This window comes from Drosophila hydei, unplaced genomic scaffold (genome assembly GCF_003285905.1).
Source record: "Drosophila hydei strain 15085-1641.00,03,60 unplaced genomic scaffold, DhydRS2 tig00008134-arrow-pilon, whole genome shotgun sequence".
Taxonomy (NCBI): Eukaryota; Metazoa; Arthropoda; class Insecta; order Diptera; family Drosophilidae; genus Drosophila; species Drosophila hydei.
This window is the reverse complement of record NW_022045843.1, coordinates 2,388,525-2,395,005: the sequence shown is the minus strand read 5'-3', so window position 1 is coordinate 2,395,005 and position 6,481 is coordinate 2,388,525. Positions and strand designations below refer to the sequence as shown.

The following is a 6,481-nucleotide window of genomic DNA, read 5'->3' as shown; positions in this document are numbered from 1 at the left end:
CATTAAAATAAATTTTAATTAATTTAAATAAAGACAAAAATAATTTAAATTAATGCTTTTAATATATATGAGATATTTAATGTTAAATATTTTTGTCAAAGTTGCTGAAGAGATATTTGACTTTCTCTATTATAATACTAAAGTGCTATTTTGAATAATGAATCAATTAAATTTAATTTAATAAATTATTTTGTAATATAAATATTAAATTATAGGCCTAATTTTGATAGATAAATAAATATAATTAATTTATGTCTTTGAATCAGAGTTTCAAGTGACACAAAAACTTATCTGAGATTTGGCTTAAAGCTTGAATGAATGTATGACTTGCCATAAGCCTTCGAATGTGTTTCAGTTGTACAAAATGTATAAGTTTTTCTGGCTTAAGCCAAGCTAAAGCCTTGTTTAGAACTTATGTTCCTATATATGTCTCTAAACAGCTTTTATTCTCTGATTATTTCTTTATAAATATCGAATATCACCCACCATGATCATAAATACTACAGGGTATTAACAGTGCCACCTTTGCGAGCTGCAGTCGATTCGATGTGTGTGTGCGCGCGCACAGAACCAACTGATTTGCATTTTTGGTTTTGTTTGATTTATTGCAATTTGTGCTGTGCCGGAATTTATAAAATTTTTGTAGCTTTCAATTGGAAATCGAAATCGGAATTCGGAATATGGCCCGAGCAGCATTTGATTAGAGTAGAGCAGGATTGAGTTGGGAGCGGCCAAAATTGATGGCAACGTCACGTGGCCTTTGGGAAATTCAATTTCGTGCAGCTGCCCCGTTCGCGGTGAGAATAAAATCGCAAATTTTTTCCTTTTTTTATGAGCTTTTCAGTTCGGTTCGGTTAAAGAAGCCAAGGTGAAAACTTCAACGAGCACCAACAAACCAAATGCCCAAAAATTTAATGTGTAATTAGAACGAAGCGAGAAGACGACGCTGACAGAGGATGTGAGCGATTGCGTGTGGAATTATTAAATGAATTCCCACAAGAATGTCTGGGCCAAGTTAATTAGCAGCTGTAATTGTAATTGAGAAATGGAAATAGATGCTGTCAATGTCTACGCAATGGCATCAGCGTCAAGACGACAGCTCCATTCAAATGCGTCAGTCACTGTCGACGCCGTCTAATTGGATGTAAGGGAAAATGGTTGTATAATAGATTTGACGACATTCGATTACGATTAGAGCGAGTGCTGCGTTGCACTATATAATACCCATTTGCAATCATATTTACGCAACTATTTCCATATAGAAACATTCGATACAAATCAGTTGCAGTTGCACGTGGCAAATGAGGAGTTATGGAACTCTAATCAAATTAGCCTGCAACAATGCGCAGCCAATTAATCGAATAATTGTCCAAAATGCAGCCACCAAAATTATGCCGTACAAATGAGCTACACACACAGCAACACACTGATTTGTAGCTAATAAGTGAAATGAATTGGAAAACATAAATTGTACAAAGCGCTTTGGCACACTCACACACACATACCCACCCACACACACACACACTTTGGAGTAGGAGGTAGAAGGTTGAGGCTTGGCACTGCGGGCAGCCACATAACAACAGCAAACCTCGTGGGAGGCGAACGCGGCCATCGCGCATACTGAAGTCAATTAAGCTATTCGCGCACGACAGTGAGACCAAATTTTCCCAATGGATAGCCAAATGCAAATTAGAATTTTGAAAACAGGAGAAAAAAGCCATGAAAGCCATGAAATAAAGACAATTAAGGGAATTGTGACGGTGTGGCAATGGCATTATTATGCAACTACAGCAAGATATATGATGCTATACAATAAACAGGGTAGGCTATGCTATGTGGAGTATAAATTTCAACCAAAAAGCTAAGTTTTACTATATTTTCTTTATATCTTCTGCCCACATTTTATGCATTTCTCAACTCGCTTTGTTGCTTAGATTAGTTTAGAGAATCTAAGGCATTTGATTAAAGTTCCAAGTTTAGAAATTTGTTTTCCAATTAAAACTTACTGCTGGTAACACGTTTCCTATGCTCCTATTCCACTTCTATCTTGATGAAGCAGCGAAAAAATGCGTTAATTTTGACTTCATTACAAAAGGGCAGCTGTCGAGTGGCAGCTCTAAGCGGTTGGCTCTGCATGCCAACGAAGGTATGTCAGTATATTAATTTTTGGTATGCGCGCACTATGTAAATGTGTGCGTGAGTGCGTCAATGTATGCGTGTGTGTGAGAGTGGTAAAGCGAGCGCACAAAAGTATGCTACAGAAAAATGCGCGACTCGCATAATTTGCCCAGCGCGCCAGAGGGAGAGAGACCAGCAAATGGGTAGAAGAAGCAGCAGCAGCAGCAGCAGCAGATGGTGAGGCAAAAGAAAGCAGCAACAGGAGCAACAGCAAAATGCCAAAGATAAATTGCTTCTCACACGCCCAGCAAGCAGCCAGGGGCCGGGCCGAACAAGAAGGCGACATTTTGCTGCCGGTTTCGGTTCTGCTGCCACGCCCAAGTGAGCGCAACCGAGCTACACACATATTCTCAAATTAATCGCTTTTGGCGCACATTGTGAACATTCATTTAACGCCATTTAAGCCAAGCCAAGAACAAGACCCAAGCAAGACAAGCAAATTGCTTGAAAAAAAAAATACAAAATAAAATGGAATCGCGTCAAAGACAACGAAGATTAATGAGATCCGTTAATACGTCAGGTTTAATAGACAAATGTCGAAACTTTAGCCGCACAATTTGCAGGCAAATATTTTTATTCCATTGATTTTAGATGTATGAAAAACAAGTTCATAAATATGGAAAAATAGGAGATTATGAGCATCTCGTAGAGAGACGATAAATTTCAAGTATTGCGCAAGTACGTAACTAAATGGAAAGAACGAGTGCATAAGCAATTTAAAAGCAAAACAGCTTTAATAGAGAAACAGATATATAAGTTAGAGTGCCCTGATTGGGACTGACTGGCTAGGAAAGACCCTAGGCAATTAGTTTTCAAGTAATGTCGCAAGCTACTTAGAGGGGTTCGTGATTCAACGGAGAAACTGACATATAAACAAGTTACAGTGTAATAGAGGGAGGTAGAGAGTATACTCGAGTAGAAAATGCTCGACTAGCAAATACCCTGAAAAAGTATTTGTGTATATTTTGATAGCTCTAGCTTATGTCTTTGCTTGTAACATGAATTCGGACAGAACAGGGTAACATAAGTACATATTACTTTAACGATTAATGAAAACCATGTTTTGCACTGAAGGTCAGCAAAGGTTAGGTAAGAAAATGTCAAGCCTCTATGTCATTTGAATAAAACATATTATTGATTAGCAGAACACGTTCTCTAATAGGCCAACATTGAGTGTTAGGAGCAAACGATGTAAGTTACTTGCCTGAATTTACATATTTGGGCAATAAATTGAATCACAGTCAATGAGTTTGAATGTTTGTGCATTACCTAAGATTTAGTTAGCTATTAATACAATACTGAGTATATAAATACGTGACCAAACAAACAACAGACTATTATGTAATATATTAATTGACTTTTGAAGTTCTCGTCCCATGCTAAAATTTCAATATGAACTTTGCGTAAACCCCATGAACCGTGCCCAGCTAATTGACACACGTCAATTGGCCGTGAAATTAATTACCTAAATGTCAACGACACGAGACATGGGGCAAGGGACACAAAACAGATAGACAGACAGGCGAACACACGGACAGAGGACATGCAACACATTCCGGCAATTATTTGGCAGCTTCAGCTTCAGCTGTGCCCAGTCTCCATGGAACTTACCATTATTAAATCTGCATGCAAATGTTGTCCAGTTCCACAAATCGTTGCCACTGCAATAGGAATGAAAGACAGGAAATTAAATAATTATATATGGTTAGAATATCAAATTTAATTAGTTATAGAAGATTATTCAATTAACATGCGCTGACAATTACTATTTGATTAGGTTTCCGTTTATTTAAGCAAATCATTTATTCATACAAATGTGTTCTGAACCGTGAAAATATGTTGTTAATATCAAAAATTGAAATTGAATTTTGGGCTTCTATTGTTAACTAAATTGTTTGTTGGCTGAAGAAAGGGGCATATTGGTTTTATTTGACATTTTAGTTAATTTTTTATTAAAGTATTTTATTTATTTTTTTTATTTAAATTTTTAAAATTATATTATATAAATGCCATTAATTTTTTAAATTTAAAAAATAAAATAAAATGATATATAAATAAGCAAGAAATCTCTAGTTGGGTGCCCGACTATGAGTTACCCTGAACACAGTCCAATTTGCGGTTTTTAATATTTTCCATGTCGATCATTATAAAAAGACATACAATAACCGACCTCAGGACACAACATCGCCTACACAACGCGCATCAACTCTACCAAATAAATACACACATAATTCTTGAAGAGCATTAAACATATGTATATATATGTATTATATATAGGTCTGCAGTAAATATAGCTATAAATGTTAATATTTTAATATTTTTCAAAATTTTTATTTTTATATTTATTTTAGACATTTTTATAATTTTAAAGAAAGAGAGAAAATTTACATAAATATTCATTTTGTAATACATAAATAGATTATTTGGCAAACATTTCCCATTTTTATCATTATAGTCATGCAATACATTAAATATATATATTTGTATATAATATATTCTTGTTTGTAAATATTTTTTAAATATAAATATATATATGTACATGTCTATATTTTTGTAAATATAAAATATTTAAAACCAAAAATATAATGTTATAAAAATGAAAATTAAGAGAAGAGATTCTCTGCCTTTGACAAACAGTGCACACACTTTGCAAATGACTTAATTATATCACAAAGAGGTAAATAAAATAAAAAGCTATTAAATATTACTTATTTTATTGCATATTTAATAAGAGTAAGTTTAGCAATTAACAATTTTAAAGAGAACAAGGCATAGGCATTTGCATCGCAACTTAATTAGCATTACAAAAATGATCATACAAAATTATATTGCTAATGATCATTATCGTTAATGATAATTAGCACGAATAATCATTAACATTAATGATCATTATTCCGAATGATCATTATCGCTAATGAACATTACGACGAACATCATTATTATACTAACAATTACTGTTTATTAATACTAAACATACATTTTTAACATTTAAGCAATTAAATATTTATTGAACAATTAAATGTATATTTAAATATTTATTAAACAAAAAAGCTTAAATCTATTTATTTAAACAAATACAATGTTTATTAATTAATACAAATTATTTTAACTTAAACAATTTAACAAAAAAAAAAACTTAAATTTATTCACCACTTGCACTGATCTGCGACTGACCTAGTCCAGGTCAGGAACTTGACTGATCGCCCACGCCGCTGCTGCGCCCTTTTATACCCAAAACTCACTCAAACTGCAACTCCAACTGAGCTCCTGAGCCCTTTTTGAGTGAGAATTTGCACTCATTTTGAATTAAATTAGAGCGAAATGAAATGAAATGAAAATGAAATGAAACAGACAGATCTAGCTAGCTATATGCACAGAACATGTCATTCTGATCGGGAATATATATGCTATACATATACATATACATATATATATATATATATAATTTCTGCGCTGTTTCACATTTTTAGATTTATTACATATAATAAACATACTAAATACAAAATTTGGAGGCTCTAGCTCTTAAGCCCTTCAAAAAATAGTCTCTAGCTGAGATCATATAGACGGATGATTAAATCGTCGGGTCTGCCACGCCTATTTCTGCCAGTTACATACATTCTAAGAAACCCATTATACCCTGATTTTTCATTTTCTCCCAACTCCCAATTAAATGTAAAATATATCCAAATATATATTTTTGATTCTCTACAATTATTTATTTAACAATAAATTTCCAGCGATTGTTGAGTTTTCAATTAGCTGAAAATAAATTAAATTAATGCCTGATTGCGAATTGCTGCTGCACTTGCCACTTGCAATTTGCTTTATATAAAGTCAGCAGCCAATTAGCAGAGCTGCCTCTCCATGGCCCAATCGAAATTCCCAGAACAATTAAAACGGCTTTTGAGTGGAGCAGCCAAATCAATGCAGCTAATAATGACCAGCCACGTGCAGCATGCCGCATGCCACACGAGGCAAGTGCAAATGCAAATGCAAATGCACTGAACTGAACCAAATTGAGCGCTGCACAAAGAAATTTGCAATTTGAGAGACAAAGAGAGAGAAGAGAGAAACTAAACTGAAACCCGCCTGGCAGAGTATCTGGTTAGCCGCAAATACTCGACATGTGTGACAAGCGCCTTTGGGGCATGTGTGGCATGAGTGGTGGCAAAGGAATTTTAATTGCAAGACTGTCACGGCTAAAGCCAAATGTCGGCCTCAATTATGAGGCTAATTAGACTTGGCAACACTTGGCCACAGGCACGCCCCCACCCAAAGCACACACACACAAAGACACTCATTT

General features: G+C 34.6%; 1 long non-coding RNA gene across 3 annotated transcripts in view; it reads right to left on the bottom strand.

Annotated features, from left to right (window-relative positions):
- Positions 1 to 6,481, bottom strand: part of LOC115483445 — a 59,215-nt gene that overhangs the window by 602 nt on the left and 52,132 nt on the right. For all 3 annotated transcript variants that reach the window (XR_003944355.1, XR_003944356.1, XR_003944354.1), the window contains one exon: positions 3,790 to 3,839. This is a non-coding gene — a long non-coding RNA (uncharacterized LOC115483445). The remainder of the gene's footprint in view (positions 1 to 3,789; positions 3,840 to 6,481) is intronic.